Source organism: Papio anubis, chromosome 15 (genome assembly GCF_008728515.1).
Source record: "Papio anubis isolate 15944 chromosome 15, Panubis1.0, whole genome shotgun sequence".
Classification (NCBI taxonomy): Eukaryota; Metazoa; Chordata; class Mammalia; order Primates; family Cercopithecidae; genus Papio; species Papio anubis.
The window spans coordinates 86,427,865-86,449,262 of record NC_044990.1 but is presented as its reverse complement, the minus strand read 5'-3'; positions in this window follow the sequence as shown (position 1 = coordinate 86,449,262).

Below are 21,398 nucleotides of genomic sequence, written 5' to 3'. Positions count from 1 at the left end.
TCTAATTGAAGAGAACTGATGATTACAGCAGAAATCATAGACATTTTAAAAGGTTCAGCTTACAAAATTATAAGTAAAAAATTAAAGTTGAGCAAACTTTCCACTCGATAGGTACTCAAACTGTTATTCCCAGATCAGCTGCAGACAACAGCAGAGCTTACAATGAAAATTTTAGGAAAGCAGGATCAAGATCCTAAAGCACTCCTCTGAGGAACTGTAAAAGTAGATAAAGCATTGCTTTGCCAGTAAAATCCTGAAGACAAAACACAATCAAAGCAATGGTTACTAAGAGGTAGAAGTGGTCCACTCAGAGCAAAAGGACACCAATAAAGAGCAAAAGTCATGGCAACAGTTTTGATGGGTACTCAAGACATTTTGCTTGTTTACTTTCTGAAGGATAAAAAAAAACAATAGCATCTGGTTATTAGGAGAGTTTTTGAAAAAGTTAGCCAAAGCTTTAGCATAAAAACACCAGAGTCTTCCTCCAACACAGCAATGCTCCTGTTCGTTCCTCTCATCAAACAAGGGCTATTTTGCAAGAGTTTCGGTGGAAAATCATTAGGCATTCATTTTACAGTCCTGATTTGGCACTTTTTGGCTTCCTTTTTGTTTTCTAATCTAAAAAATTCTGGAAAGAGCACTGATTTTTCTTCTTAATAATGTAAAAAAGATTCTATTGAAATGGTTAAATTCCAAGGACCCTCAGCTTTTTAGGAATGGATTAAATGACTGGTAATCACAGCTTACAAAAATGTTCTTGATGGAACTTATGTTTAAAAATATAGTTTACATTTTTTAAATTTTATCTCTAAATTCCATTTTCCACAAACTTCTTGAAGTTCACTCATGTTTTTGTCTGTGTGTGTATGTGTATAATATATGCATACACACACTATGTATTCTATATACTATATTATATATAATGTACATATACACTATGTAATATATAATTGTATATGTTCTATATATACTATATAGTCTATATATAGTATGTATACACTATAGTGTATGTATGTATAGTATATATACTATAGCATACGTAATATATATGGTATATCATAACTATATAACACATGCCGTAGTATATATATGTATACATATATACGTGTTGCATATGTATTATATATAATATATAAGTACTATTGGATATATAGTGTCTATATAATATATAGTATATTGTATTATACTGTATATATACTATACTATATATTACATATAAAATATTAATATATAGTATATATACTATATATTATATATAAACTATATATAACAGTATACATAGTATATATATATGACTCTATGTATATGACATTTTAGGCTATTCTGTCACAATTAGTGATTATAATTCCAAGTCTAAAAAAATTAAAAGTAACAGAAAGTCTAACTATAAATGCCATAATCCCTCTCTAGCTTAATCTTTATCTTTATCATAAATATGTTCACCTCTGCCACTTCTAAGGATCAAGCAAAGGTAATGAAAAAAACATAAAGATCAAGTCTATTGTTATTTTTATTTTTAACCTAGCAGAGTTGACATTATTAAGTAAATAAAGGTGAAGAAATCCAATAGTAGTAAAGGTTGTTGATAATACCTGTCAATAAACATGACCAAAATCCATCATCCAAAATAACAAATCTTACTTGAAAGAAAAAAAGTTTAATTAAATTGTATGTTAACAGATGTATGTTAACAGAAGTGTTTCAGAAAGTAGTCAATTGCTTTTGATGGCATGTAAAGTAAATATGTAGTTTACTTGATCCAAACTATCAAGTGCCAATTACTGTGTGAAGAGTTGAATATAATGTGTTATTTTCATTCCTCTTTAGGAACATCTTCTTCTGTTCTTTTACCCTTTAAGGTTCAAATGTTTAGGTTATTTCTTATATTATCCTTTCCTTTCATACTGTTGCCTTTAACTTTCCTATGCATTCTTTTCCCTATTATTGTGGAAATACACACAGACATGCACACACACACACACACACACACACACACCATAGTATTTATCGTTTTAACCACTTTTCAAAATATAATTCAGTAGTATTAAGAACATTCATATTGTTGTGTACCCATCCATTCTTGTGGTGTCATTGATAACTACTGAAAACCAATCTTCAGCTTAGGTCTCTCTCCCAAAATCTATTAGTCTATTCAGCATCTCTTATTGGATATTGTATCATTCGGCTTTCGCATGGGTGAAAGCAACATAAACTATATCTACCTAATTTAAATAGAAAAATATTTTATTAAAGGGATTTGGGGTGATGCCCAGAATCTCTTGAAAGGACTGGAGATGCATGCTCCAAGATGACATAATTATTACAAAGAAGTCTTTCCCAATCACAGTGCAAAAGTGAGCCTATAAAAATACCACAGCTATTATCACTAGGCATAGATCCTTCAGTTTGTACCACCATTTGCATTCATACCTCTGGAGACCTATTGCTGAACCTTCAGGAGCCAGAGGCTCTGTAATCCAGATCCAATTTCTGCTGTTGCTCATGGCTACTGCTTGCCTTAACATAGACTTCATGTAGCCTTCCTTCTGCATATCACCAGTTTCCTTCTCCAATTCCAGAGCAAGTGTCTCTGACTGGTAAAATCTAGGTCATGCACCAATGGCCCACCCACTGGCCCCACACCACCACCACTGCCAGTGTGAATGCATGCACAGAGGCCACCAGCCCCGCACTGGTCAGCTCCCCAATGCTGCACCAACACTGCCACCAGTGCAAACATGCACATGGACACCGGGTGCCTGCCCTCAACAGCCCCCTGATGGACTACAACTGCTGGTGCTGTGAAAAACCTCACAGCCACCAGAAGCCCTGTGCCTGCAGCAGCCCAGACCCAGCCTATGAGCATGCACCACACTGTGCTGCTGCAACTGCTGGCACAAGTGAACAAGCGTAAGTCCCGCTACCACCACCCAACAAAGCACTTTGTCTGGCAACACCCATTGTCATGGTTTGGACAGTGGTCCAGAAACACCTCAATCCCTCCAGCGTAGCAGGTTTCTAACCTCAAGGGGCCAGAGAACAAAGCTGGGGGCCTGATACCAGCCCCCAAGATTTAGAGGACCCTTCCAACCAGTGTTGAGCTTAGCCTTGGCCCCCTGAAATCTTCAAGAAATGAAGCCAGTCTACTGAACCCACCTTATATCACAATCAAATCCCCAAGGATGTCAAAGAAGATAAAAGAAAAAAAATACATCCAAAGGCCAGCAACTTCAAGAACTGAAGGAACATCTACTCATGGATGAGAAAGAGCCAGTGCAATAACTTTGGCAACTCAAAAAGTCAGAGTGTCTTCTTATCTTCAAATAACCACACTAGTTCCCAGACATAGTTCTTAACCAGGCTGAAATGGCTGAAATGACAGAAATATAATTTAGAATATTAGTAAGTATGAAGATCATGGAGATTCAGAAGAAAGTTGAAATCCAATCCAATGATTCTAAGAAATACAATAAAACAATACAGGAAGCGAAAGACGAAATGGCCATTGTAAGAAAACCAAACTGATCTTATAGAGCTGAAAAATTCACTGCAATAATTTCAGAATACCATCACAAGTATTGAAAGCAAAATTAACCAAGCTGAGGAAAGAATCTCAAAGCTAAGAAATCAGTTCTCTGAAATAATTCACTCAAACAAAAATTAAAAAATAAAGAATGAACAAAATCTCTGAGAAATATGAGATTGTATAAAGAGATAAAATCTATAACTCATTGGAATTCCTGAAAGACAGGGAGAAAGCAAGCAACTTGGAACAAGTATTTCAGGCTATAGTCTGTGAAAATTTCCACAACCTCACTAGAGAGGCCAACATTTAAATTGAGGAAATGCACAGAACCTCTGTAAAATACTTAACAAGAATGCCATGCCCAAGACAAACAGTCATCAGATTCTCTAAGGTAGAAATGAAAGAAAAAAGGTTAAAGACAGTTAGAAAGAAGAGGCAGGCAACCTACAAAAGGAACTCCATTAGGCTAACAGTGGACTTTTTAGCAGATACTCTACAAGCCAGAAGAGATAGGGATCTATATTCAGCATTGTTAAAGAAAGAATTTCCAAATGAGAATTTCATATCCAGCCAAAGTAAGTTTCATAATGAAGGAGAAATAAGATCCTTTAAAGACAAGCAAATGCTAAGGGAATGTGTTAATACCAGACCTGCCTTACAAATGATCCTAAATGGAGTGCTAAATATGGAAAGGAAGGACAACTACCAGCTACTTGAAAACACAGTTAAGTACATAGACTAGTGACACTACAAAGCAAACACACAAACAAGTCTGCATAGTAGTCAGCTAACAACATGACAGGATCAAATCCTCACTTATCAATACTAACCTTGAATGTAAACAGGCTAAATGCCCCAATTAAAAGACATAGGGTGGCAAGTTGGATAAAGACATATGCTGTCTTTAAGAGACCCATCTCACCTGTATGACACTCTTAGACTCAAGTAAAAGGATAGAGAAAATCCTACCAAGCAAATGGAACACAGAAAAAAGTAGGGGTTGCTATTCTAATTTTAGACAAAACAGACTCTAAACAAAGATCAAAAAAGAAAAAGAAGGGTATGATTTAATTGTAAAGAGCTTAATTTAACAAGACCTAACTATCCTAAATGTATATGCACCCAGGACTGATGCACTCAGATTTATAAAACAAGTTCTTAGAGACCTACAAAGAAACTTAGATAACCATACAACAGTAGTGGAAGACTTCAACACCCCACTGACATTATTAACAGATCATGGAGGCAGAAAACTAACACATTCAGAACCTGAGCTCGACACTTGACCTAATGGACCTAATAAATACCTACAGAACTCTCCACCCCAAAACAACAGAATATAGGTTATTCTCATCTGCATATCCGCATACTTTAAAACTCACCACATGACTGGACATAAAATACTTCTTAGCAAAGTTTTTAAAAAACTAAAACCACACTATGCATACTCTCAGACCACAGTACAATACTACTAATAGTATTGATTTTTATACCATACAATTATATTTGCATTTAAACAAATGCAAAACCATACAATTACGTGGAAGTTAAACAACCTGCTTGTGAATGACTTCTAGGTAAATAATAAAATTAAGGCATAAATCAAGAAATTCTTTGAAACTAGTGAGAACAGATATACAACATACTAGAAAATCTGGGACACAGCTAACACATTGTAGGAGGGAAGTTTATAACACTAAATGTCTACATCAAAAAGTTAAGAAAGATCTCAATTTAATAACCTAACATCACAACTAGAGGAACTAGAGAAACAAGAGGAAGCCAACCCCAAAGCTAGCAGAAGATAAGAAATAAACAAAATCAGAGAAGAACTGAAGGAAATTGATACGTGAAAAAAAAAAAAAAAGACCAGTGAATCCAGGAATTTGTTCTTTGAAAGAATTAATGAGAAAGATAGACCGTTAGCTAGAATAGTAGAGAAAAAAGAGAGAAAAACCAAATAAACATAATCAGAAATCACAAAGCACATGTTACCACTGACCACAAAGAAATACAAAAACCCCTCAGGGTGTACTGTGATACCTCTATGAACACAAACTAGAAAACCTAGAAGAAATCAATAAACTTCTGGAAATATACCACCTCCCAAGGTTGAACCAAGAGGGATGAAACCCTGAACATATCAATAACAAGTTCTGAAACTGAATCAGTAATAAGTCTGCCAATCAGGAAAGCCCTGGACTAGGCAGGTTCAGAGCCAAATACTATCAGATGTATAAAGAAGAGTTGGAACCATACCTACTCAAAGTATTCCAAAAATTTGAGGAGAAGAGACTCCTCTCTAATTGATTCTGTGAGGCCAGAATCATGCTGTCACCAAATCTGGCAGAGACACAATGAAAAACAGACAACTTCAGACAATAGAAATTTAATAGAAAAGAGAAAACTCAATGAACATAAATGAAACAATCTTCAACAAAATACTAGCAATCCATATCCAGCAGCACATCAAAAAGTTAATTCATGACAATCAAGTAGGCTTTATCCCTGGGATGCAATGTTGGTTCAGCACATGCAAATCAGTAAATGTGATTAATGACATAAAAAGAACTAAAAACAAAAATTACATAATTATCTCAATAGGTGCAGAAAAGATTTTTGATAAAATTCAACATCTCTTCATGTTAAAAATTCTCAATAAATTAGGTACTGAAGGACTATACCTCAAATAATATGGGCCATCTATGACAACCCCACAGCCAACATTATGCTGAATGAAAAAAACCTAGAAGCATTCTCCTTAAAAATCAGAATAAGACAAAGATACTTTCTGTCACCACTCCTATTTGATACAGTGCTGAAAGTCCTGGCCAGAACAATCAGGCAAGAGAAAAAAAAATCAAAGGCATCCAAATAAGAAGAGAGGAAATCAAACTATCCTTGTTTTCAGACAATATGATTCTATACCTAGAAAAACCCACAGTCTCTGTATGAAAGCTCTGAGATCTGATAAACCGCTTCCGTGAAGTTTCAGGACACAAAACCAACATACAAAAATCAATTGCATTCCTATACACCAACAACATCTAAGCTGAGAGCTAAATCAAGAATGTAATCTGACTCACTTTACCCACAAAAAGAATAAAATACCTAGGAATACAGCTAATCAGGGAGGAAAAAAAAAATCTCTACAATGAGAAATGCAAAACACTGCACAAAAAATCGAAGATGACACAAACAAATAAAAATCTTCCCATGCTCATGGATAGGAAGAATCAATATTTTTTAAATGGCCATACTGCTCAAAGCAATTGCAGATTCAATGATATTCCTATCAAATTACCAATGAAATTATTCACAGAGTTAGAAAAAAAATTGTTTTAAAATTCATATGGTACCAAAAGAAAGCCTGAATAGCCAAGGCAATCCTAAGCAAAAAGAACAAAGCAGGAGGCATCACATTACCTGGCTTCAAACTACAGTACAAGGCTACAGTAACCAAAACAGCATGGTACTGTTGCAAAACAGACACATAGACTAATGGAACACAATGGAGAGGCCAGAAATAATGCCCCACACTTAAAACCATCTGATTTTTGACAGTCAACAAAACAATCAATGGGAAAAAGGCCTCTGTAGTCAATGAATGGTGCTGGGATAATTGACTAGACATATGCAGAATATTGAAACTGGACCCCTTCCTTACACTATAACCCAAAATTAATTCAAGATGGATTAAAGGCTTAAATGAACAACCTAAAATTATAAAAGCCCTGGAAGAGAAGAGATACATAGCCAACAAGCATATGAAAAAAATGCTCCACATTAGTAATCATTAGCAAAATGCAAGTCAAAACCACAATGAGATACTCTCTCATGCTAGTCAGAATGGCTATCATTAAAAAGTCAAAAAAATAACAGATGTCAGTGAAGTTGTGGGAAAAAAGGGAACACTTATACACTGCTGGTGGGAATTCAAATTAGTTCAGCAAATGTGGAAAACAGTTTGGCAATTTCTCACAGAACTCAAAGCAGAATTACCATTCTACCTAGCAATTCCATTATTCAGCATATACCCAAAGAAATATAAATCATTCTACCATAAAGAGATATGCACATGCATGTTCATCACAGCAGTATTCACAATAGCAAAGACATGGAATCAACCTAAATGCCCATCAACTGTAGAATGGATAAAGAAAATGTGGTACATATACACTATGAAATACTATGCAGCCATAAAGAAGAATGAGATGATATCCTTTGTAGCAACATGGATAGAGCTGGAGACCATTATCCTAAGCCAACTAGAACAGGAACAGAAAGCCAAACACCACATGTTCTTACTTATAAATGGGAGCTAAAAACTGAGTACATGTGCACACAAAGAAGGGAACAACAGGTGCTTGGGCCTGCTTGATGGTAAAGGGAGGGAGATGGGTGAGGATAAAAAAACTACCTATTGGGCACTACCCTTATTACCTGGGTAGCAAAATAATCTGTAAATCAAACCCCTGTGACATGCAATTTGCCTGTATTAACAAACCTGCATATTTATCCCTGAATCTGAAATGAAAGTTAATAAAAAATCTAGGTCATGTATGAAACCTGGGCCTTATCTGTGAGAGGGGCATCCCATAATGGGAGATGGGCTCTGGCCCATTATGTGAAATAATTGCCAAAGCAGAGGATAAGAATTGACCATTTCAAATAATAAAAAAGTTCAATACTTTGTTTTATAGGCACTTCAAAATCATCATAAACCTGATTTGAACTTCTCATCTTTCTCCCAAATCCTTGTGTTCTCCTAGGCAGAAACATAGAAGCATTAATTTTATACTTTCCTGCACCACTCCCAATCAGTTACATTCCAAGTATATCTTGAATCTTTCTACGCCTCTCCAGATCCACTACTATCATTTGAATTCAACTTTTTTTTTAACCTAGAATATCCCTAAATGGTCTCATTCATTATAACACCTTTATTGAAATACAGTTTACATGCAATACTATTTAATCTTTGACAATTCAATATTTGGTATTTTCAGAGAGTTGTGCAACCATCACAACAGTTCATTTTAGAACATTCTCATCACCCCAAAAGGAAACCTTTTGTCCATTAACAGTCATTCCTCATTTCTCCCGATGCCCCTAGTTCTAAGTAACCACTGATCTACTTTCTGTCTCAGTAGAGTCACCTATTATGGACATTTTGAATCACTGGTATCATACAGTATGGGTCTTTTGGGACTGACTTCTTTCACTTGGCATAATGTTTTAAACGTTCATGCATGTTGCAGCCTCTATCATTACTCCATTTTCATTGCTAAATAACATTACACCATATGAATCTACCATATTTAATTTTATCCAATTATCAGTTAATGGGCATTTGGGTTGTTTCTACTTTTTGCTATTACAAATAATGCTGCTATGAATATTCAGGTATAAGTTTTTGTGTGGACATATGTTGCAGTTCTCCTGGAGTATAAATCCTGGGTCATGCGTTAACTGCATTTTTAAGATTTTATGAATTGCTAAACTGTTTTCCAAAGTGGCTGCTCCATTTTACACTTTTACCAGCAGTGCATGAGTGTTCAAAATTTGTCCACTTCTTCACTGACAGTTGCTTTTTGCTGGTCGTTTTTTTATTATGGCCATCCCAATAGGTATAAAAGTAGCATCTCATTGTTTTGATTCTCATTTCCTTATGACTGATGACATCGTACATCTTCTGTGTGTTTATTGGCCAACTGTAGATCTTGTTTGGATAATGTGTATTCAAATCCTTGGCCCATTTTTAAATTGGTGTGTTTGTCTTTATATTATTGGGTTGTAGGTGCTCTTTATATATTCTACAAACAAGTCTCTTATCAGATATATAATTTGCACACATTTTCTCCTAAACTGTAGGTTGTCTTTTCACACTTCTGATACTGTCCTTTGAAGCATAATTTTTAAATCAAGCCCAATATGTGTTTTTCTTTGTTTGTTTTGTTTTCATCACTTATGTTTTTGTCATGATACCAAAGAAACCATTGTCTAACCTAAGGTCACAAAGTGATGCCTATGTTATCCTCAAAGAGTTTCATCATTTTAGCTTTAAATTTAGGTCTTTGCTCCATTTTGATTCACTTTTTTGGACGGCATGACGGAGAAATATAGATTCATTCTTTTGCATAAATGTTAACATTACCATTATTTATTGCAAAGACTTTCCTTTCCCCATTGAATTGTCCTGGAACTCTTGCCAGAACATCAGCTGAATGTAAATATATGTTTGTTTGTAAGATTTCAACCCCAGTCCATTGATTTATGTCTATTCTTGTGCCTGCATGTCTTGATTACTGTAGCTTTGCAGTAGGTTTCAAAATAAGCATAGATAAGATCTCTAATTTTGTTATTCTTTTTTAAGATCATTCTGGCTATTCTGGGTCCCTTGCATTTGTGTATAAATTTGAGGATCAGCTTGTCCATTTCTAGAAAAATAACAAAGCACCAGCTTAGATTCTGATAGGGGAACATATTGATCTATCTTTGGAGAGTATAGTAGTCTTCCCTTATCTGTATTAGGGCTGCCATAATAAATAACCAAAACTGAGAGACTTAAAACCACAGAAATTTATTCTCTCACAGTCCTAAATAAGAGAAGTCTGAAATCAAGGTGTAAACAGGGCCATACTTTCACTGGTAGTTTCTAAATGATTCATAGGAATGTTTGGAGTTCCTGGGCATGAAGCTGCACAACTCCAATCTCTGCCTCCATTGTCACATGGCAATCGTGTGTGTGTGTGTGTGCACGTGTCTATGTGTCTTCAGGTGGTGTTCCACTGTTTATGTGTGTATATATCCATGTCTCTTCTACTCTTATTTATAAGGACACCAGTTATATTGAATTAAGGGCTCATCCTTCTTCAGCAGGATCTCAACTTACATTTTAATTATATTTTCAAAGACCCCAGTTCCATATATGGTCACATGCATAGGTTTCAGAAATTAGAATTTCAGTATATCGTTTTTGTCATACACAAATCAACTCTCAATAATTCCCATCATATTGGATTTTATTAATAATATATACAAATAAAATTAATTTTCGATCTTGATCTTCAATCCTGTGTCCTTATTGAATATGCATGATAGTTCCAGTGTTTTTTAGTAGATTTCTTTATGATTTTCTATGAACAAGATCATGTGATCTGCTAATATAGTTTTACTTCCTCCTTTCTTATCTATATGCTTTGTTATTTTATTTTCTTTCCTAATTGTCCAGAATAGAACCTCAAGTAAAATGTGGAATAGAAGTGACAAGAGTATATATTTTTGTCTTGTTCCTGATCTTAGGGGGAAGATTTCAGTCTTTCATCATTGGGTTTGATGTTGGCTGTATTTTGTAAATGCTTATTATGATATTGAGTCAATTCCTGTCTATTCCTAGTTTTTTAACTGTTGTTGTTGTTTTTTTCTTTTTTAAGGAGATAGAGCCTTTAAGGAGGTAATTAAGGTTAAATGAAGGCATAAGGGTGGGGTTGTAAATCCCCAGTACTGGTGTCCTTCTAAGAGGAAGAGACAATAGAAATCTCTCTCTCTCTCTCTCTCTCTCGCTCTCTCTCTCTGTGCATACACAGAGGAAAAGCCATGTGAGAATACAGTGAGAAGGTGATCAACTGCAAGTCAGGAGGAGAGCCCTCACCAGAAACTGAATTTGTTGGCACCTTGATCATGGACTTTTAGCTTTCAGAACTGTGAGAAAATAAATGTCTGTTTTTTAAGTGAATCAGTCTGTGGTATTTTGTCATGTCAGCCCGAGTGGACTAAAACATATAGTGTATTGCATTAGTTAATGCTTAGAGTTTAAACCATCTTTGCATTCCTGTGATAAATGCCACTTGGTCATGGCAATTGATTCTCTTATATATTGCTAGATTCAGTTGGCTGGTATGTTATGAGGATTTTGTACCTGTATTTATATGGGTAGCTTGATCTTTAGTTTTCTGTCTTGTAATTTCTTTGTCTGGGTTTGGTATCACAGTAACACTAGCCTCATAGAATAACTTGGAATATGTTCACTCATCTTTTATTTTTTGGAAGAGTTTGTGTAGGATTGCTGTTAATTCTTCTTTAAAGGTTTGGAACAATTCACTAGTGAAGGATCTGGAATTAGAATTTTCTTTGTTGGATGGATTTTGACTATTTATTCAGTCTCTTTACTTGTTTCAGGTCTATTCTGATTTTTTATTTCTTCTTCCATCAGTTTTGAGAGCTTGTATCTTTCTATACATTTTGTCCCACTTGATCTAAATTATCTAATTTGTTGTTTGTTCATGGTACAGCAGTCCTGCCCTTATTTGTCATTTCACTTTCCATAGTTCCAGTTACCTGCAGTAAATTGCAGTCCAAAAATATTAAATAGAAAATGCCAGAAATAAACAATTCATAAGTTTTAAATTGCACACCATTCTAAGTAGTGTGATAAAATCTCATGTCATCCTGCCTCACTTTTTTTTTTTTTAATAGAGACAGGGTCTCACTGGAGTGCAGTAGTGCAATCATAACTCACTGCAGCCTTGAACTATTGGGCTCAAGTGATCCTCCCACCTTAGCCTCCCCAGTAGCTGGGACTACAAATGTGCGTCACACCTAGTTGATCCCAGGACATAAATCATCCCCTGTGCTGCATATTATACCCACACATTAGTCAATTAGTAGTTGTCTTGCTTATCAGATCATCCTGACATCCAACCATTGATATTATCATGACTCAATGATCTGAGATCACCCAAAACACATGGTCCTTCTAACATTACCAGAGGATCAGTAGCAGCCTAACACTATGCCACACCACAACACACAAGTCATTCACCTCGTTTTCTCTCAGTGGGTAGGCAGCTCATCATCTTGCATTATCACAAGAAGAACAAAGGCAAGTACAGTACAATAAGATATTTTGAGAGAGAGAAACAAACTATATTTGCATATTTTTGTTACAGTGTATTTCTATAATTATTCTGTTTTTATTAGTTATTGTTAATCTCGTGCTGAGCCAAATTGATAAATCACAGGAACGTATAAGGAAAAAATATAGTACATAAAGAGTTCAATATTATCTGTGGTTTCAAGCATCCACTTGGGATTTTGGAACATATCTCCCACAGATAGTCGTTACTACTACATTTCTTTAAATCTTTTAATTTCAGCAGTAATGTCACCTCCATTCCTGATGTTATTAACATAATTCTTCTCTTTCTCTCTCTCTCTCTCTTTGTTTCATCAGTCTAGTAAAATGTTCTTCAAACTTATTGGTCTTTTTCAAAGAACCAACTTTTTGTTTCACTGATTTTTATCTATTGTTTTACTATTCTTTATTTCATTAATTTGAACACTAATATTTATTATTTTTAATCTGCTTGCTTTGTGTTCAATTTGCTCTTCTTTTAGTGTCTCAAGATGGAATATTGATCTATCAAGTAAAAAACTTTTAAAAAATATGGTTTTTTACACTTATGAATTTTCCACTAAGCTGTATGCCTGTTTTTAGCTGCATACTAAGTTTTGGTGTGTTGTATATTTATTTTCATTTACCTTAAAGCATTTTCTAGGTCTCCTTGTGATTTCTTCTTTTACCCACTGGTTATTTAGCAGTGTGTTCTTGGATTTCAACATATTTGCGAGTTTCTCAAATTTCTTTGTCATTGAATTCTAGATTCACCCTATTCTGCTTGGTGAATATGCTTTGTTATTTCTATCCTTTTAAATTTTCTAAGATTGATTTTATAACCTAGCCTATGGAATCCTGAAAGATCTTCCATGTGCACTTGAAAAGAATAGGTATTCTGCTGCTTTTGTGTAGAGTATTCTATCTGTGTATGTGAAGTCTATTTAGTTTATAGTTTGTATAAGTTTTATATTTTCTTGTTGGTCTTCTGCTTATTTGTTCTATCCATTATTGAATGTGTAGTACTGAAGTCTATGACACATTGAATTGTCTATTTTTTTCTTTCACTTTTATCCGTTTTTCTTTTGTGTATTATAGGGCTCTATGGTTAGGTGTACATGTTTACAATTGTTATATCTTTCTGATGGATTGACCCTTTATCAATATAAAATAATCCTCCTTATCTTTGGTAACACCTTATTTTTATAATCTAAACTGCCTGTCTTAATTTTATATTGGTATTATAACACATTTTTTAAGATTTTGTGGCTTAAAATATCAATTCATTCTCTTACTTCTCTTGTCTGCAGTCGGAAATCAAAAATCAGTTTCATGAGCTAAATTCAAGATGTTGGTAGGCTGGTTCCCCTGCAAACTCTGAGAGAATTAGTTTACTTGCCTTTTTTAAACTTCTAGTAACTGCCTGCATTTCTTGGTTTGTAATTCCTTCCTCATATCTCTACAATCTCTTGCTTCTGTTGTCATATCTCCAACTTACCACTTTGACATCCTGGTACCCTCATAATGACTTGTTACTACATGAAACTCACTTGATAATCCAGCAAAATCTCCCCATCTAATCTGGGGAATATTCAGTCATCCTACCAGTGTCTGATAGAAATATAGCCACTTAAGTTTTCTTATAGTTACTGTTTGCATTTGTTATATCATTTACCATTATTCTACTTTAAACCTATTTGTATCTTTCAATATAAAGTATGTCCTCTAGAGAGTACATTGCTGAATCCTATTGCCCACCCCAATTGATTGTCAGCAATCTCTGACTTTAAATTGGACTATTTAATCCATTTGCATTTAATGTTATCATTTGGTATAGTTATATTTATATCTGCCATTTTAGTTGCTTTACTTTGCATTAATGTTTTTGAGTGTAGCATTATTTAATTCAATTCCTTTAATAATTTTTCACTATGTATATATTTTTTCACTATATTTACTATATTAATATACATATATATTTAAACAAGGTTGCCCAAGCTGGAGGACAGTGGCACAATCATTGCTCACTGCAGCCTCAAATTCCTGAGCTCAAGCCATCCTCTTGCTTCAGCCTCCTGAGTAGGTTGGATTACAGGAGTAGCTGGGACTACCACCACACCCAGCAAATTTTAATTTTTTTTTTTTTTTGTAGAAAATGGGGACTTTGCTATTGCCCAAGTTTTTCTCAAACTCTTGGCCTCAATTCACCGTCTTGCCTTAGCCTCTCAAAGGGTTAGAGGAGCTACCACATCTGGCCTCACAATATATTTTTAAGTGAATTCCTTATTGGTTTCTCTAAGACTTACCACACTTATCATAGTTTATCACAATCTACTTCAAATTTATACTAACTTAATTTCAGTGAGATACAGAAATGTAACTTCTACATAGCTCTCTTCCCTCTTTCCTCTTTTGATATTGTTATAAACATCTACGCATGTTATAAAACCAAAACCAAAATAAATTCTTATAATTTTACTTTATAAAATTTTATATTTACTAAGGAGACTTAGGGATAAAAGCAAAGCAAGTATATTTATAGAGTTTGTTATAATAGTCTTACTTACCATTTTAGGTCCACTTTTTTTCCCCTGAGGATTCAAGTTACTATCTGACATCATTTCATTATTCCATGGCAGCTTTGCTCCTACCCACTTCCTTTGTTTTTATTATCAAATTACATATTTATTTGTTGTAGACTGAATAATACAATTATGCATATATATTTTATGCAAGTTATTTACATAATTTAAGAAAAGGAGAAGAAATGTGCATGTATACTGTCTTTTCTAATTACATAATTATCTTTACCAGTGCTTTTTGTTTTTTTGTGTGTGGATTCAAATTACCATGTATGATTACTTACTTTCAGTGTGAATGACTTCCTTTAGTATTTCTCACATGGTGGGTCTGCTCAAAAAAATTATGTTTTTGTTTCTAGGAATATTTTGCTTCATGTTCATTTCTGAAAGTTTTGTTGAATATAAGATCTTGTTTGACAGCTCTCTTTCAGCACTTGGAATATTTAATACCATTACTTTCTGTCTTCCACTAATCAATTCTGAAGATTAGTCAGCTGTTAATCTTATCGGGGATTTCCTTATACATGATGAGTTGTTCTACTCTTGCTGCATTCAATGTTTTCTCTCGTTTTTCAGCACTTTTCCTATGCTGTTTCTAGGTATGGATCACTTTGTGCTCATCCTACTTGGAGTTCCTTGATCTTGGGTGTATAGATTGATGCTTTTGATCAAATTTGGGGAATTTTTGGTCATGATTTCTTTGGATATTTTCTCTGCTCTTTTCTCTCCTCTCTTTCTGGCACTACCATTATGCATATGTTGGTGCAGTTCTCTGAGGCTCTGCTTATTTTTCTTCATTCTTCTTTGCCCTCTGTGTTTCAGATTGCCTAGTGTTGATCAAGTTTATGTAAACTTTATGAAGTCGATATTCAAGTTTGCTGATTACTTCTGCCAGTTTGATTCTGCTGTTAAGCCTGTCTAGTGAATTTTTCATTTCAGTGATTGTGCATTTCGACATCAGAATTTCCAGTTAGTTCATTATTTAAAATAATTTCTATCTCTTTTGATACTTCTCTGATGAGACAGAGACAGTTTGATGTAAAACAGTTTGATGTAAAAACTGTTTTTACAAAAAGGGAATTATCCCATGCCATAGCCATCTTCCAAGTGTTCACTTTGCTCTCTGTAAAACCAGAGTATCTATAGCATTTAAATTGATCCAAGACACATACATTTAAACATTGCTGACAAATTGTCTTTTTTTCCTTATGACTGGATGAAGAACCAGGTAAACAAATGTTGAATTTGCATTTATCCATAATGTACTACAATGAGCATTCTTTTTCAAAGTAAATTCATATATTTTAAAGAAAACATCCTATAGTTTTGATCAACCTTATGGAAATCTAAAATAGCTTTTGATTTCTATATACTCAGAATCACAGAAAGCCCTTCCTAGGCTGGGCACGTTGGCTCACGCCTGTAATCCCAGCACTTTGGGAGGCCTGAGGCAGGCAAATCATGAAGTCAGGAGATGGAGACCATCCTGGCTAACACAGTGAAACCCCATCTCTACTAAAAATACAAGAAATTAGCCAGGCATGGTGACGGGTGCCTGTAGTCCCAGCTACTTGGGAGGCTGAGACAGGATAATGGCATGAACCCGGGAGGCAGAGCTTGCAATGAGCCGAGATCGTGCCACTGACCTCCAGCCTGGGGGACAGAGGGAGACTTCGTCTCAAAAAAAAAAAAAAAAAAGCCCTTGCTAGATGCGGCCACTGGAACCAACTGAGCCAAACAGCCACTTTTCACAAGGCCCTGAAAGGTGATATATCATCCCAAGGTCACACAACTTCTTATATAGAAGAATCTCTTTCAATAGCAGTTCAATCATATTTACAAGCTCATTAAATAAAATACTTTTTATGAGAAAACTGTGACATTTGATAGAAATATAAACCACATTTGTAGGCAAAAAATAAAACATTTTATATAGCTTGACATTAAATTGTTAACCGCATCACTATTTTGACAATCCGAAAGGAAGGAGGAAAATATAAGGCTGATTCACCACATATTCTATTTAAATTTCTCATTTTATATGTGGAACAGTGAAAATTAGACTGCAGGCTCTTTAATTTCAGGGCTCCTCTGATGTGTAAAGTATACTTGTTGACATCTTATAATAAGGTAATTCTAATCTAATATTCAGCTCGTCTTCCTCTTATTGGACCTAAGCAGCACAGCACCTTTCGTGAAAGGGTCCAGTGATATTAAAAAGGAACCATGTAATGTTACCGGACAGACTACAGGCCTCAGCTTTCTCCAAAATGCTGATGATCGAGGTGCTCTTACCATGCCCCTCGCTTCTTTCTGAATCCTCACCAGAAGCCCAGTTAATGTCCACATTGCTACCAACAGTCTCTTTAAGGCAATCTACACTTTTTGTAGTACATTTCTCAAAATTCTTCTAGCCTTATTCACTATCTAACTCCAAAGCTATTTCCCCATTTCCTCTACCAAAATCTGTATTATCTCCCTATGAAAGCCATAACAAATTACCAAAATCTTGGAAGATTAAAACAATGGGAATTCATTCTCTGATCATTCTGGAGGCCACCAGTCTGAAATTAAGCGCCAGCAGGACCACCCCCTCCAAAGGCTTCTGGGGAGGAGTCTTCCCTTGCTTCTAGTTTCTGTGGCTGCTAGTGTTCCTAGGCTTCCTTGTCTCATGGTCTCCTCACTGCAGTCTCCACCCCCATCTTCACATATCCTTCTCCTCTCTCTGTGTGTCAAATCTCCCTCTGCCTCTCTTTTATGGCAGTTATGATTGGATTAAGAGCCTACGCAGATAGTCCAGGATAATCTTCCCAAGTCAAGAACCTTAATTTAATCACATCTGCAAAAACTCTTTTTCCTTACAAGGTAACATGTACAGATTCCAGGGATTAGAACCAGCTAACTTTGGAGCCGTTATCCAGCCAATACAGAAACTATAAATGCAACTTGTGGTTTGAAACTCAATTCTGTTAATATAAAGGACATTATTGAGATAATTAGCAAGACTTGAAAGGGATCTGAGAATTCAGTGGTAGTAAATTATTGGTTAATTTCTTGACTGTAATGGTTACATTGTGAATGTGTAGAATATTTTAAATAAATACACATGGAAATATTCACAGGTGATGGTGCGTTAGTTCAGGGACTTATTTTCAATGATTTAAAAATAATTATTTTACTGTACTTCCAACTTCCTGTAAGTTTGTGATTGAAAACAATAATACCAATAAAAATGTGAATGGAGAAAAAAGAAAGAAAAGGGACCGGATTGAGGGACTACTAATACCTCCAGAGGAAGAAGTGAGAGGTTCAAGCAGAAAGAGAAATTCAACAAAATGATATAGGGCTGTTTAATCTCAAGGCAGATCAAAAAGTGTGCTCTTTTCTGAGCTACATTGTAATGTAAGCGTATATTTTTCTCACATTCCAGTATTCCTACTCCCTTGCATTTTTTTTCCATCTCTTAGTAGGAGACAGTACATTTTGCTAAAATGACCTTCTTCTGAAAAATTCCCCATGATTTGCCTTTTATCTCTTCCAGCTTTACTCACATAAATAAGAATCAGAAGTCAATAAATTATTCATTAATATGTTTTCTTGAATTTGAGGCTCTAAGCATCAATTATTCTAATAAGGGAAATAAATTGCACTATTAGAACAAAAATGGTTTATATTTTAGATTAGCTACTCCCCTTATAAAATGGAACACAAATAATTGTTATAAACATATATATTCCAAATATAAGGTAAAATTTGCACATGGAAAAATTTACATTCTCCTTCCCTTCAAAAAAGCCTTCTATTGTTTTTCTTTTAGGTGAAAAACAGCATAAAACATTATTTTGGTCACCTACCCCAACTACCTTGTATTCCAGTAAACAAAATGTCACGTAAACCAACCTCTAAGGATTGCGTTTTAATTAACATGATTTTAATTACATGATTGTGTTTTAATGATAAGTGTAACCATCACCTTGTACTCCATTACCACCTTTATGATTACCTTGAGTTTAATGCCCAGATTAATCCAACTGCATACTGCAGCCTTTACAAGCTTGTGGGGTGCACAGTGATGCAAATGGAGACTACTGAAAGTTCTAGAGCTTTCCACTCTCGCAAAAAGTGACTCTGCCTGCAAATGTATTTAAATGTTAATATATTTTCCATCAATATCATTATGTAGTGGAAGATTTTCTGTATGGCAGGAATGTTTTCATTCATTAAATGTTTATTGAATGTCAGCTATGTGTCAAAGGCATTGGTCTCTCCATCGAGGAGTGAGTGTTGTGCCCACCTTCACAAAATTTATAATCTATTGGGTGAAACTCTATACTTGGTGTCTGTGTGTCTATAACTCAAGGTGTTAATGACTGATTAATGACTAATGGCAGGATATTCAAATACAGGTAATGGTGAAATACAGTAATAGACTAGGAGGGATGGCAGGCTTGAAAAATTATTAAATCAGCTCTCATTCATCTCCAGGGCCACTTTTAAGAAAGAATTAGAACTGTTTATTGTCTTACTCACTTTGGGCTGCTGTAACAAGTATCATAGACTAAATGGCTTATACAGAAATGTATTTCTCACATTTCTGGAAGCTAGAAAGTCCAAGGTCAAGGTGCTGGCAGACCCTATGTCTGGTAAGGGCACTCTTCCTGGTTGGCAGACAGCTATCTCCTTGTATCCTCACATGGCAGAGAGAGGTAGGAGTAGCTCTCTTCATGAGGGCCCTCATTCCTCCACACTCATAAGGTCACTGCCTCGCAAATCCCCACCTCCTAATATCATCACTTTGGGGATTAGGGTCTCACACATGAATTTTGGGAGAGCACAAATAGTCCATAATATTTACTGTCTCCAGAGATTCTGCCCTTCCCACATCCTCCCTAATGCAGTCTGTCCTGTGTTTTGAGGCGTGCATGCTCTTTGTAAAGAGGAGCCTGGAACTCACTTGTACCTCAAGAAATATGCTCTAGAACAAAAGACTAAGAAAAATGCCAGTGTCACATTAATTCAAGTGTCTGTGTCATTTCATTTGTTTTAAAAGTAATCGTGATGATGAATTTTTAATAAGGGAACCATGGCTACAGGGTTAAAAAACGACGGAAAGAAATCAAAACTGGCACAGTGACTATCACCCAAACTGGATGTCCCATGACAAGGGCTTCTTTGGCCTTCCACTAATGTGCCCACCTGACTTTCTGGTTCTTCCTGTCTTATCCAACACCAGATCTACTTGATACTGCCACACTTGTTGATCTCCACTGATCTCTGTTCCACATCCACTACCTGTACTCTTTGCTCCTCTCTTTCCTGAGCTTAGTTACCAGTCCTTCTGCTCTGCTTAAAATGGAGCCCTCAAGGAACATACAACCTGCACAATTATTGCCCCTCTTATTTTCTGTAGACTGCTGTAATTACACGGGTAACTTCCAATGTTTCTACTTTATTACTTTGGGGTGCGTGTGTAACCTCCAGGTTTGTTGCTATTTTAGGTCTAAACCTTTAAGTAATGTGAAGTATTAAAGTAATGGCCTTCGTGTTTTTCTTCTTAAAGATGGAAAAGTTTGGACAAACTTTATAATCAGTGTGCACATTCTATACAGAAAATGTATTCAGTACTACAACATGCTCAGCACTGTGCCAGGTGCTATGTAAGACAGGAATCACATGACACTCCTGTCAGATCAAAAGACAATATATTATAAAGAAATGAATTGAATATAATCAAGTATCAAAATACAAAATGCTTTGAGTGCAATGGGTGTTCAGAAAAAGAAAAAAAAAAAAAACTACTGGTAGAGCTACCATAAATTCGGTCAGGGACTCAGGGACCTAGAGAGGTGGGAGGGAGGTACTGGATCTAGAGGTTAAAGCACCAGATATAAATAAATGAACAGAAGAGGAGTAAGTTTGATTCAAGAAAGAGAAAGAACAGATACCTTTTACAAGGTTTAGTTTGAAAAGGACCCTACAGAATGAAAGCTCTGACTTTGATCTACTGAGAAATGCAGCCACCGAAAACCACTGGCTAGGGAATGATAAGAGTTTTTCTGATAAGTTAGAAAGAATAGGGCAATGATCCAGTTCATAATCAGTTATTAAGAATAAATGACAAAAAGGAGTCAGAACAATACTTGGAACATAAAAAGCACCCAATAAAAATGTTGACTACTATGAAATAATTTGAGGGACTGGTATGGTAGCAGTGGAAATGTTGGGAAAATAAATCTTATTGGAAAAACAGCAAGATGTGTTTCAAAATATCAGGAATAAAAAGACAACTCCAAGATTTTTTTGAGAGGGTAACTCTTATGAGACTAACATCTAGATTTTCCTACAGAAACACACATTTAATGACTTTGAAAACATGTACGTTACTGTATAATAC